Source organism: Rousettus aegyptiacus, unplaced genomic scaffold (genome assembly GCF_014176215.1).
Source record: "Rousettus aegyptiacus isolate mRouAeg1 unplaced genomic scaffold, mRouAeg1.p scaffold_m13_p_3, whole genome shotgun sequence".
NCBI lineage: Eukaryota > Metazoa > Chordata > Mammalia > Chiroptera > Pteropodidae > Rousettus > Rousettus aegyptiacus.
The window spans coordinates 125,926,486-125,941,255 of record NW_023416306.1 but is presented as its reverse complement, the minus strand read 5'-3'; the positions used below and the strand labels follow the sequence as shown (position 1 = coordinate 125,941,255).

The 14,770-nt window shown below is 34.2% G+C and overlaps 1 protein-coding gene across 1 annotated transcript in view; it reads left to right on the top strand.

The window, feature by feature from the left end:
• The window catches only part of ZNF280D (zinc finger protein 280D), a 165,225-nt gene that overhangs the window by 125,447 nt on the left and 25,008 nt on the right, over nucleotides 1-14,770 (top strand). The window contains exons 23-25 of the transcript XR_001598546.2: nucleotides 9,304-9,518; nucleotides 11,745-11,770; nucleotides 14,488-14,616. The gene's annotated coding sequence lies outside the window, so the exon portion shown is untranslated. The remainder of the gene's footprint in view (nucleotides 1-9,303; nucleotides 9,519-11,744; nucleotides 11,771-14,487; nucleotides 14,617-14,770) is intronic.

Sequence of the window (14,770 nt, the reverse complement as noted above, 5' to 3'; positions counted from 1 at the left end):
GTAGTCAAAATCATAGAGACAGAAAGTAAAATGCTTTCCAGGGGTTCAGGAGAAGGTATAATGAGGAGTTATTTTTTAATGGATATAGAGTTTTAATTTTGTAAGATGAAAAGCGTTCTGGAGATGGGTTAGTCAATAACACTAATGTATGTAACACTACTGCACTACTAATCTGTGTACTTAAAAATAGTAAAGATGATAAATTTAGTGATGTGTACTTGGCCATAATTTTTTTTGAAGTCAATAAGGTAGGTATCTTTGGAGAGATAGGAAGGAGTTTGGCTGAGAAAGGGTATACTCATTACCTGTCATTTAACCCCATTAATATAATTTTAATGGAATCTTGAGAGTTAGGCAAATCATAAATTTAAACTGCTGTATAAATTAGTAAAAAGAGACTTGAGGAGCTTTGATAACATTCTCAAAGTTAGCTATTTCATACAGAATAAGAAAATAGAGTTCAGAACTCAGGTGGTCTAAGCCTATTCTGAGGTGCTTTTCTGTCTTCCCAGGGATGGTGAGCTCTGAGTTTAGCTTGGTTATAATCACAAAGAAGTCAACAATCAGCCTTTGAATGAGATAAGAATACATCCCTGGATTTTCTCATCTCCTTGTGCACCTTTTCCCAGTTGCTGTAACAAAGATGCTTCACTAAATAGAGAACAGGTCCACACTTTGCCAGTAGGAAACAGGATTCACACTCAACAGTTTGCCTTGGGTGCCTAAATGTACTACCAGAGGATAATCAGATTTAAATTCTGTATTTCGAAATTTGCAGCTATAGAATAAAATATCACACATTCAGTGCTGATTATGTTTAGATGTTAAGTCTATTCTTGCTGCCAAATGACAAAACAAAGTAGCAATGATTATTGAATTTGCACCAGTGCAGTCTTTGTGCTTACTTATTCATGAATGTTACACTGATTTTTCCTGCAACTCATAAAAGGTTTATAAGACTACAAGAGGGAACATACTGAAAGTTTTAAAATATTTAGTAATTAAATGGCAAGTTTTCAAATTATGCTAGAAAATTAAAGTCATCTTTCTTGTTCAATGCAACAAACCCTACATTAGAATTTTGAAGTAGTTCATTGCTTAAAAGGTTCAAAATCCCTATCTACATGTTTAGAACCTCCTTTTCTTATCTGCATATATGGGGGGAAAAAGTGAATACATTTCTAGATTTTTGTTCGAATATCATTTCCTCCAATTTCCTCATCCTAAACTGACCTATTCAGTCATTCTCTAATCTTACGTTCCCACTTATTATGAGAAGCGCCTGACCATTGAGATGACTTTTAACTCCATGGAGACAGTTGCAGGTTTTAATTTCATTCTCTCCAATACCCAGAGCAGTGGTCCTCAACCTTGGTTACAGGTAAGAACCAATTGTGATGTTAATTTTATGTGTCACCTTGACTGGGCCATGGTGCCCAGATATTAGGTTAATCATTATTTCTGGGTGTGTCTGTGAGGAAGTTTTTAGTTGAGATTATCTTTTGATTGGTAAATTGAGTAAAGCAGATTGCTCTCCCCAATCTGGGTGGGCCTCGTCCAATCTGTTGAAGGTCTGGATGTAATAAAAGGCTGAGTAGGAAAGAAATTTTTCTCTCTGCCTGTCTCAGAAATTGTACATTGGTCATCTTCTTCCTTCAGACTTGGACTAAAACTAGAACTTACACTATTGGCTCTCTTGGGTCTCCAGCTCGCTGGTTGCAGATCTTGGGCTTCTCAGCCTTCATAACCGTGTGAGCCAATTCCTTATGGTCTCGGTTGGTCACTCTCTCTCTCTCTCATCTATCCTATTGGTTCAGTTTATATGGAGAATGCAGACTAATACAGAGATTCTATATAAATTTGAATATCCTGTGTTTATTAATTGGGAGACATAATATTATAAAGATGACAGTACTGCCCAAAGTGATCTACAGATTCAATGCAATCCCTAGTAAGTGCCAACGGCTTTTTTTGCAGAATTGGAAAAGCCAATTCTCAGATTTATATGGGATTAGAAGGGGCACCATATGGCCAAAATAATTTTTAAAAAGAACAAAGTCAAGGACTCATGCTTTCTGATTTCAAAACTTACTACAAAGCTACATAATCACAACAATATTATATGGCATAAAGACATATAGATCATTAGATAAAATTGAGAGTCCAGAAATAAACCATATATCCATGACCAATTAATTCTTTTTCAAAATTTTTATTGTGGTAAAATATATTAAATTATCCATCTTAACTATTTAGGCATACAGTTTGAAGGCATTAAGTATATTCATATTGTTGCATAACTATCACCACCATTTATATCCAGAACTCTTTCATATCATAAAATTGAAAATCTATATCAATTAAACAATAACTCCTCATTATTTCCTCTCCCTAAATCCCTGGCAACCACCGTCTACTTTCTGTATCTATGATTTTGACTAAGTACAGCATGTAAGTGGAATCATCCAGTATTTTTCTTTTTTGAAGCTGGCTTATTTCACTTAGCATAATGTCCTCATCCATGTGTTAGCATGTGTCAGAGTTCCATTATTTTTCAAGGGTGAATAATATCCCATTGTATGTATATACCATATTTTGCTTATGCATTGATCTATCAATAAATACTTGGATTTCTTCCACCTTTTGGCTAGTGTGATTAATGCTACTATGAATATCTGTGTACAGATATCTTTTCAAGATCCTGCTTTCAATTATCTTATATATATTATCACACATGAAATTGCTGGATCATATGGTAATTCTCTTTTTAATTTTTCAAGAAAGCACCAAACACTTTTCCACAGTGGTTGTGTCTTTTTACATTCTCACCAACAGTGCATGAGGGTCCCAGTTTCTCCACATCCTTGCCAATACTTGTTATTTTCTGTTTGTTTGCTTGCTTGTTTGACAATAGGTATCCTAATAGATGGCAGGTGGTATGTCATTATGGTTTCGAGTTGCATTTCTCTAAAGATTAGTGATGTTGAGCATCTTTTTGTGTGTTTCTTGACTACTTTTTAAATCTGCTTTGGAGAAATGTCTTTTCAAGTCCTTTGCCTATTTTTGAGTCAGGTTGTTTGTTTTTTGTTGCTGAGTTGTGGAAGTTCTTTACATACTCTTGATAGTTACCCTTTTTTCAGATACATGATTTGCAAATATTTTCTTCCATTCTGTTTATGTTGTAGTCTGACTTGTCTATTTTTTTTATTTTGTCCAAGCTTGAACTTTTGATGTCATTCAAGAAAACATTGTAAAATCCAACATCATGAAGATTTCCCATTTTTTCTAAGAGTTGTATAATTTTAGTTTTTACACTTAGATGTTTGATCGTGTTTGAGTTAATTTTTGTATATGGTGTAAGGTAAGCTTCTCCCTTTATTATTTTGCATGTGGATATCAAGTTATCCCAACACCATTCATTGAAAAGGCTGTCCTTCTCCTTTTACTGGTCTTGACATCTTTGTTGAAAATCATTTGACAATATATGCAAAGTTTTATTTCTGGACCTCCTCCTCTAGTCCATTGGTCTAGATGTCTCTTTTTATGCCAATACCACACTATTTTGATTACTATAGTTTTGTAACAAGTTTGAAATTAGGAGTGTGAGACCTCCAACTTTGTTCTTTTCAAGATTGTTTTGGCTGTTTTAGATCCTTCAATATTCCATATGAATTTAAGAATGGAATTTTCTATTTCTGCAAAAATGCCATTAGAATTTTTGTAGAGATTGCATTGAATCTAGATCACATAGAGTGTAGTATTGACAACATAACAATATTGTCTTCCAACCCATGAATACTGGATGTCCTTCGATTTATTCGTGTCTTTACTTTATTTCAGCAATGTTTTATTTTCGGCATACAGGTCTTTCGCCTTTTTGATTAAATTTGTTCCCAAGTATCTTACTTTTTTTTATGCAAATGGAATTATTTTCTTAATTCTCTTTTTCAGTTGTTCACTATTAGTATATATAAATGCAACAGATTTTTGTGTGTTGATTTTGCATCCTGAAACTTTGCTGAATTCCTTCATTAATTCTAACGTGTGTGTGTGTGCACGTGCATGCGCACAAATGCACACACACACCACTCTAGGGTCTCCTGTACTGACTTATGGTAATAATGACCTTGTTTTTTTTAATATACTTGACCACATAAAACATGTATCTCTAAACATTTTAATTTAGTTTTGTCTGGTTTTATACTTCACATGCATTGAATCACATCAACTGTATTATTTTGTGTCTGGCTTCTTGTATTCAACATTATGTTAGCTTATCCATATTGTGTCTGAATTGTATCTGTACTTTATTTCTTTTTATTAGTGTTATTATTTCGTTGTGTAATAAATGTGTTTTATATTCTATAGTTAATGGATATTCAGATATTTTCCAGTTTTTTTTTTTTTTGCTACTATAATAATATTATGAATAGCAGTTAATTGGCTGCAATGAACATCCTTGAACATCCTGGTATGTGTCTCTTGATTTATACACACATGTACTTCAATAGGGAATGAATATACATAACAATGAAATTGCTGGATCATGAGGTGTGTATATATTAAAATTTAGTGGATAACATCAAACTAAAACCTGAAATGATTGTACCAGTTATGCTTCCCTCACAAGCGAATGATAGTTTCTGTTCCTCCATAGCTTTGCCAACTCTTGATTTTGTTAGTCTCAAGTTCTAGCTATGCTGGTGGATAATCAGTGGTGTCGATTATAGTTTTAGTTTGCATTTTCCTGAAGACTGTTAAGTCGAGCACCTATCCAAGTCTTCGTTCATTTTTCTACTGGTTTATCCTTTTTCCTTACTGATTTGTAGGAGTTCTCCAAAGTGGATTGTGTTGCTGCTGTCAAGTGCTTGAATAAATGCACCAGCCATCTCAAATTAGCATACTCCAATCCCAAGATTTAAGAGATTCTGGGTTACAGAAGACCTTCAGTTAAGTCCTAGATTCTAAGTTTTCCACACTAGCTTTTCAAAACTATGTAAAGCTCTGTTTCACAGAATACCCAACTGGCAACAGAAATGCTTTTGGTAATTCTGCAGAGGTAGATGGAGGTTAGTGTTTAAAATGTTTATTTGTGAATGCCATTGAGATTAACAGTTGTAAAATGGAGGGGAGAGAAACAAGATTGAGTAGAAGTAAAAGTCAGGCTGTGATGCAGGCCCAATAACAACTGAGTTGGAATGGCATATTTGTGTTGTCGTAAGTGGGACCAAAATGACCAAGGTTTTATACGCCCCTCTCAACCAATTACTGGATGTGAGCTATCCTAGGATAACATGATCTTGGCCAGGTGGTTTCCTACAACCGGGAAAACCCCTGAAAAGGATACTAAATAAAGGCTCTCTGCTGATAGCACTTTCAGCAGATGGGGCATCAAGTACTTTCTTGATGGGGGATCTGGACAGCTCTGTGTCCCCTCAGCTACTTTCTCGGAATCAGCAAATGCCCCTGAGTGAAAGCAAATTTATGAATTGTTATTCTCTCTGAATTTAACTCCAGTATTCTCTCAGTATTCTTTTTTGATGTTTTAAAGAATATGATGGTTCTATTCTAACACTTTATTAGTTAATATGATGGTTCTATTCTAGCACTTTATTAGTTGTCTTCTGTAGGATGATTGGTCTAAACTACGTAGTCCATGATTATCAGAAGGGAAAATCCTAATCAAGTTTAGTAACTAAGGACTGTGTTTTAATGTCTTTATGGAGACTTGAGATACCACCTTGAGGTGATGAAAGAAGTAATAGCAATCACAATGATAAATAATCCACTAGGGGAAAAGAGAGGCAAAATTTAAAAAGAATCAAGTAAACTTTATAAATTAACATAGTCATTATAGTCATTGGAATTTAAAACTCATTAAATATTTAAATAGTAAAAAAGAGAATTGGTGACTGAGAAGTTAGATCTCTGGATATTACACAGAATGCAGACTAAAGATATGGAAAACACAAAAGAGAGTCTGTAAGATATGAAGGGTATAATTAGAGCAGGTCAAACATACACCTTGAAGCAGTTCTATAAGAAAAGAATAGAGGAGCATCAATATTTAAAGAGAAAATGGCCGAAAATCTTTTGGAATTAAATCTCTTAGTAAAAAACAAAAAAAGAAAAGACACAAATCTTCAGACTAAAGGTACATCAAATCCCTTCCTGGACAGATCAAATGAAATGCAGAATTAGACACATTGCCATCAAAGGACAGAATACCAAAGATAGAAAAATTTAGAAGACAACAAAGCAGAAAAGACAGTGTATTTATAATGGAAAAAAAGTCAACTGACTAACTGAAGGCTTGTTATGTTGACAATCACAAGATGAAAGAATAATAATTTCAACATGTTGAGGAAAAATAACTCTCAGTCTATAAATCTATACCCAGATGTATTGTCTTCAAAAGTTAGAAAAACATTAAAAAATCTTGTAAACAAATAAAAAAATAAATTTATTTCACTCAGATCTCAAAATAAAGAATTATAAAAGTATTTACTTTAGGAAATTTAAACCAGAGTAAGATGTGAGTTGTAAGAATAATATGTGCAAACAAGTGTGGATAAATAAAATTAATAGTCAATTATATAAAGAAAGAATTACTATTATGGAACTGGAAAAAATAAGATGAAGCTTAGAAACAATCTGAATGAACATGGAAGAGGATGGGTGGTGTAGATTTGGTATGATCAGAGTCCTTATGTTTTAAGGAGGAAGAGATATTGACTGATTTTATATTTTCAGTCAAGTATAGTCAGTAACTCGCAAATCAATCAGTAAAGAAAGGAAATGTGAGTAAAGAAACCTCAATCAACCAAATAAGTAAATAAATAAGCAAAATAGGAGGAAGAACAAATAGAAAGCACAAAAAATAGAAAACAATACAGTATAGTTGGAATAAATCTAAGTATATGAGTGATCATGATAAATGAAATAGATTAAACCGATCTTTTGAAACAGAAAGTTTGTCAAACAGGGCTTCAAAATACAATATGTTTTCTTCAAAAACTCATGTAAAATATTGTGACACAAAAAGGATGAGGACATGAGCTTGTCACTGTTACTGTGACCCCATTTGTACCCAAGCAGAGAAGCTATGGAACACTCACTCTACTCTTAACAATCTGCTGGATATGTAAACAAATGATTCATGTTTACTGACCCTGTTATTAAAAAAGATTTGTTCTCCAGTCTTCCAATTTTAACATATTTATTTGGAAGAGAAGCATTATTAATTCTTCAGTATTTTAAGAAATGACAATGGACAAAGGGCACCTTTTGGGTTTTCACATGCCAATCTGGAAATGGTGCTAAGGTTCATTTACTACTTGCACCCTTCTGCAGTCTAATTCAGAATGTGCAAGCTCATTCTAGCTCAGTCCTAATGAACTAGAGCTGCAATGCAATCAGAAAATCACTGTTTGCGGCACTAAACATAATTACCAATCATCCTTTGGCAGAGACTACAAAAAGTTTTTGTTATGTTAGTGGTCTTAAATAGGGTAACTGTACATTTATTCACTAATGCTAAAATATTGAAATTGTTCTAGTATCCTATTTTATTACACTTCGAGTTATTATTTTGATCTAATATAAATATAGCATTCAGTAATAGTTATTAAATAGTGTGTTTGAAAGACTGATACTTTGCTTTGGGTTTATTAAAATACTAAATTGAGCAATTACTTATCTTTCTCATGATAAGATGTGTATGGAAGATAGATGCACACCTATTTCTCCGCACAAGATTGTGAATATTACATATGGCTAGGAAGACTGATGGAATAGACTACAATCCATAAGGTCCACTAGATATGGGAATTTAGTATATCGTGAAGGTGGCATTAGTGGGAAAAAGCAAGATTCCTCAAATAAGCCATAAGACAACTTATACCAAAATAAATTCTGCATAAAGCAAAATTTGATAATAAAAATTATTCTCTAAGGTACTAGAAGAAAACACTTATTATTATATATAATCTTGCAGTAGGGATGGCATCTCATAGTATGGATGGTGTAAAACCAGAATTATAAAGGAAAATAATAAGTAAATTTTACTATATAAAAATTAATAACAATTTTATGAAAATTATATATAGTGAAGTTAAAACAACATATTAGCAAAAACATTTGAATATAAGTTACAAAGTGCTGTTATAAAATCTACACTTAGTTTTTACAGCTCACTAGAAAATGAATACCACCGATAGAAATATGCGAAATGATATGAAAAGCCATTTCATATGTAAACATAGTAAAAGTAAAAATAAATGCTCATCTAGCACATACTTTAAAAGATGAAAGTTTTAAAAAGCAATGAGATGCTATTTTTTACTTATAATTTTAACAAAAGTTAAAAAATTTTTTAATATTACCCCATTGGCAGGATATAGAGGTATAGGAACTCCAATAACGTGGGAATGCAAAGTTAAATTAGTTGTAATTGATGTAGCAAACTTGGCTACATAAATAATTTTTGTCAGATCTATTGAGGTTAAAATTTACATACAATAAAATTTATTCTTTTAAGTATAAGATTTGATGAGTTTTGACAAACACAGTCATATAATCATCTCTACAATCAAAATTTTCATTTTCATTACCCCAGAAAGTTCTTTCATGCCTCTTTGAAAGTAAATCTCCTTCCTTCATCCCCAGCCCTTGGCAACCATTTTTTTCTAGCCCTATTAAAGTTGCCTTTTGTAAAATCATTGCTTTTTATAGTTGGCTTCTTTCGTCTATTATAATTCTTTTAACTGTTGTATGTATCAGTAGTTCATTCTTTTTTATTGCTGAGTAGTATACATCAACAGCCTGGCTAAATCTCCAGAGAATTATTCTGAGTGAAAAAAAGCCACTTCCCAAAGGTTACATACTGTATGATTCCATTTGTATAATATCCTTGAACTCTAGAAATGGAGAACTAATTAGTGTTTTGTTAAGGGGGGAGGTTCAGGAGGAAAGTGGATGTAGCTACGTAAAGACAACATGAGGAATTTTTGTGGTGATGGAAACACTCTGTATTTTAGTTTTATTATTGTTAATATCTTGATTTTGATAGTATAGTATAGTTTTGCAAGATGCTACTATTGGGGGAAACTGGGTAAAGGGTACACAGGATCTCTGTATTATTTTTCAATTGCATTTGAATCTTCAATTGTCCCAAGAAGTCTATCTTAAGAAAAAGTTAAATATACACCTACCATATGAACCAGCCTTTCCACTCCTAGGTAATGTCAAATAATGACATGCAATAATACTGTAAAAATAATCATTCTCTCTCTTTTCCTACAGTTTTGTTTTAAACTTCTGTTACACTGTGAGCTTTGGAATTAGAAGGCCTTGGATGGAGTCCCATTTTCATCATTTATTAGCTATATGACTTTAGGAAAATTAAAATCAGTTTGCATTATCTATAAAATGAATGTAACAAAAGTACCTATCTCAAAATGTTATTCAGAGGATTGAATTTGTAATAACGCAGGAATTGACACACTGTCTATCAATAGGTAAGTGCTCAAAAATGCCCATTACTATTATCACTTATACCATATAGTGACTTAAAGGGAGGGAGCGACTGTGTCTTATCCATCCTTGTAGTCCCACTTTCTAACTACTGGACCAAGTACACTCTCAATCTTTAGTAAATTGAATTGGCTAAGATGGTTTATTACTATAATACACCAAAGTACATTCCTCAGCATTTGAGCATTTTGGCCATTTCTAGGTTGGGTTTTATTTTGTTATTTTGTTTTTAATGTACATAGCTATGATATAATGGTACAGTAGTCACACATACCTTCCTCCACTCCTGTGTCAACTTAGTTTTGGGGATATATTCTCAGGAATAATATTATCACAGCAAAGGGCATGATTAAAATATTGGATTGTAATGACTTTTGTCTATGACATTTTCCCATCCTCTGTCATCTGGTACCATCATCCCCCTTTTTTGGGAGGATGCAAAAGAAGGAGAAGAGTCTGGAAAGCATGGTCATTCATGGTGTCCACCTTCACTGGCAGCTCTGTCATTGTCTCGTCTTCCTCTGAGCAGTGATTCTGTTGGTGGGAGGACATGCAGCCCAAGTCTATCCAATAAGTGCCCAAGTTGGAGAGGGAAAGATAGTCCTCTCTTTCTTTTGCATCTTAAGGTGCATGATGTAGGCCTTGGATGGTCAACAGCATAGTCTTCAATAATGTTAGTAACTCTAAAGCTTCAAAGTCACAGAAGAATGATATTTATTTCTTTCAGTTTACTGTCCTGAAAGCTTACTCTTTTGTAGTGTCACCAGAAATGTATGGGCTAACCCACATCTCCATTGCCCACTCACACATAGTTTTAGAAGTTTTTTAAATTACCTTTTCTAACTTATTGGGCTTAAGAGTTGTGTTGGGTTCTGGACCTGCAGCCTATCTTGTCACAGATTGCTCTTCTCAGACTCCTTGAGAAATGCAACACAGAACTCGGGAGCCCAGCATGTGGTCTACCTCTTAACTAAGGCTTCTGATTCCACCTTTGTTATTACCCTAGTGAACTGACCTGCAGTAAATGCAATGATCTGCTTCCGTTTTATTCACTGAAATTCAGGAACCAATGCCAGGGTAAGCTTGGAGTCTGGCCATGGCTCTCCTCAGCATTGACCCTTTGCTACTACTTACTGCAGTGGGGAAATACGAAGAGGACAGAAGGCAAGCAAGAAATAGAGCAGAAGAAGGTTTTCATTGTTTCTTTACTCTTCCCACCACAGGTTTTATCACCTGGTCCTGAGATAGTGATGAACAAAACATTATTACTATATAGCTACCATGGATCTAGTGCCAGGTCTTATGTTTACAAACAGTCATTTTAATCCTTTAAACAATCCCTTGAGGTTGGTGGTGTTACCCGGTGAAATTAAGTTTAGAGAAGATTACGTAAATTATCCAAGTTCATAAGTTAATAAGGGACAGAACCAAGATATGACCCTCCCCCCACCCCCCCGCCCCCACAGACACTTGACCTCCCTGATGTGGGTGGAGCATGCTGCCTTTCAGAGGTGGCACCATTTTGAATGTATAATGTTTGCAGTGGCCCTCTCTCCTATGGCAGGTACAAAAGGACAGGGAATCTTGTTTGTTTTTGTAAAGTGCTATTAATAAGAAAAACACCATTGTCATAAAATAAATTTTGAACACAGCTTCAAGGTCGAGGGAATCATCTTGCACACCTTTTCTTGCTGTAGGGAAATTGAACAAAAAGAACGCATGGGTATACATGATCTCAAAGGATTTGAAATGCTCCCTGGTCCACCAAATGCTACCAAAAATGCCTCTAAATTCTAAAATGACTGCTGAACTAATTTTTTTTGTAATCAATCTAAAATATGTTAGTTATATTTATATTCCTTGTGTGTTACATTTGTAATTTATATGGTGTGCTTTTCTGTATGAGCAATATGTTTATAGAAATATCTTTGAGTCTTAGAGAATAAGTTTTCTGTTTTAAGATACAGTGGAGGATTATAGCTGTGTACATATATTGTCAGGAACACAAAATCTTAAACCTGGTTCAAAGTGAAAATATTCACGCCATGTTAAAATTTCTAATGTCTCATTGTGTAGCAATGGCCCAATTTCTCCTTTTCAGGTGCTCCCTGATACCCTCCTGATATAACAACAAAAGTGGTAGATTTAAAAATAGCAACCTGCACTTTATACTGTATAACTAATAGCTATTTTGTTTTGTTCTTATCCAGCTGAAGACACTTGATGCCTACAATATGTAAGTATAGTTAAGTAAATGACAAAAATTCAATGGTTTGTAATTACTGTGTAACAACTTTGATTAGTTTTTCTATCAAAGCTAAGTGGCATACTTCTCCAAATTTAAAATACATATATATATATATATATATATATATATGCACATACACATGATATTCTCTTTTCTTGCTTCTACTGTTTTACTTGAAATTTTTAGAGCATTTTTACTGTCAGAGTCTCATGCCATTTTAAAGATCCTTCAATTCCTGTACCTTGTGTCAAAAAGTCTCTGGGTGTGACTCCTATTTCTATTAATAATAAAGAATTCTGGTGGCTTTCTTTCTCTGCTTGTTAGTATTCAGCTCTCACTAACTTCTCTCTGTCAAAAAGAGTTAATAACAAGTTGGCTTTTATACACTTTAAGTGAGCCATGCATGTGAAAAGATTATTAAAATGTATGACATATAAATTCAAAAGTAGAAACAATTATACATGAAAAGCAAGAATAGTGCTATTAATATCACTATACCCTCTGTGAATAAACAGGAAAGCCAAGGCTGAGATTCACTGGCTTTGCCGACTCTAACAGCAGTGAGGTCAGGAGAAGGGCTGGTACTTCAGTAATCATATCCTTGGGGGACTTCCATATGCCGGTTTGCAAATAATTAACACTCAAGTTACAGAGCCACTTGGCCCAACTTGCACAATATCAGTTCATGTGACATTTAATAACAGTGTAATTATGCAGCCTTTTAACCTTTTCAAATGCAGCTTCAATTTGAGATAAGAAAAATGATCAATCTACATATTTTTCTTCTATGAAATTTGCATAAACCTAAAGAGTTATATCTGCCATGAATTAATATGTATAATAAGAGAACAAAATATTTCATTAGGAACAAGACTAGCTGCAAGTTTTACTGATTCACTTACTTCTTTTGTGTATCCATGTCATACCTTATTTTGCTACTGTAATTTTTCACTTTATTTTAAACTACACATCAAATTTACTCATTGATTCTGAGATCAGTTAGTTTCCTCATCTGAAAAGTGAAAGGAGAATAAAATAGATGATTCATATTCAATTTTTTTTTTTTTAAGCTGAACCTCAACATTTTGTAAAGATGGAACTAGGGCTGTAATGGGTGACACTGGGCTAGGAAGGGGCTTTTCTCTCAGGGAGAACCCTGAGTCTCCTTCCCCTCTAACATTCAAGAACTTTAGGAAATCTAGTAAAAACAAAACACTTACTAGAATTAAGAGATGAGGCCACATAATACAAGGCCAGTATAGCAATCTGATAATAAAATTAAGAAAACATTACCATTCATAATAGCATGCAAAAGAATAAAATTCTTAGGAATAAAGTTAATAAAAGGGCAAGACCTATATGCTGAAAACTATAAAACATGGCTAAAAGAAATTAAAGGCCTAAATAAAAAACAAAACAACATAATTGACAGTGTTTAGGTCTGGCTTATGGGATTATATAGTATAATATATTTTCCTTTTTGCTTATTGGTATTTTAAATTTTTTTATTAGAATTATTGGGGTGATATTGGTTAATAAAATTAAATAGGTTTCAAGTGTACAATTCAATAATGTATCATATGTATATCGCATTGTGTATTCACCACCCAAAGTTAAATTTCCTTCTGCCACCAAATATTTCACCCATTACTCCTATCTACCTGCCCTGCCTCCGCTATTTTTTGCATTTTTGACAATAAAAATTTTAAAGAGGAGGAACACTAACATTAAACATTTTTTAATCTTCTTTCTCCCAAAATGACTGTTAATTGAAAGGTAACTAGTTAGTTAAATGTGGAAGTAGTAGATGTAACAAAACATAAATATGCAGTTTGAACTAGTTCTACTTTTTGTAAAGGAAGATGAGAACCGACTCCCAGAAACAAAAGTGTTCTTTAGCTCTAAATGTGCCTTTGACTGTGGTTATCTCTTTTATTTCTATGAAAGACAGGAGTTTTCCACAGAAGTCTAAGATTAAAATAGTGAATGGAGTGACTGTGACAAGCTAAGATAGTTTTTAGAATAACTGAAGTTCCAGAGAAGAATTAAATAAAATGACCCAGTGAAGAAGTTGGAGGAATACCCCATCAAGAAGAGCCTTAAAATCTGAAAACATGAGTGTTTGGGTGGATCTGATAGGAATGGCACTTTGTGGGGTGCTCCTGGGGAAGGACTCAGGTCAGAGAAGAGGAGTCTGGACTAGGAAAGCCAGGGCATTTTCCTGTAAGGAGAACTCAGGGAGGATTCTGGCGGAACTGATATCAAAGGTAACCTCCAGTATGGCTGGTAGAGAAGCAAAGATTGTGCTCCTGGAATTTGGAGCGTTAGGAGCAAAGGAATGTGGGTGAAGGGGGAAGATCAATAGTCTCAAAAGCTGAGGCTTAGAAGATGAATCTCTGGAGCGAAAAATATCAAAACATTGTGAAATTGTTCTTACCATGTGCCTCCACTGTATCCCTCTATGAAGCGCACATCCCCAGATTTCCTTCTGCTACAGGAAGTTACGCCCACATATTGGCACCACAGTGTGCCCCTCCGGGAAAAGAAGCACTTGTGGAGACTAGGTAGTCAGAAAAGGAAGGGAACTAACATCAACACAGGAAATGCTGCTTCACAAAATCTGGCTAAGGACGTTATGCATGCATTTCTTTTTTTTAAGTTCATAAGAAATTTGTGCAGTCAATATTTTTATCCCTGTTTTACAGATGTGAGGAGAAGGAGTTTGGTAATTTGTGGCCAAGCTGATCAGTCAGCTTTAGTCAGCTCTGGGCCCGGGCCCTCACTGGCCATGCCCACAAGCACCCTATCACTTGGAAGTGGAAAATTCAATTTAGGTGAGTCAAGATAAATAATTCAAGTGGGCAGATTCATCTGTTTGGCAATGTTATTACTAAAAAGTATGATAAAGTTTTAGTATATTGCTTAATTTCCCAAAGATTCCAGAGAGACACCTATTCCTTAAGATACAAAAAAAAAAAAAAAAAAGCA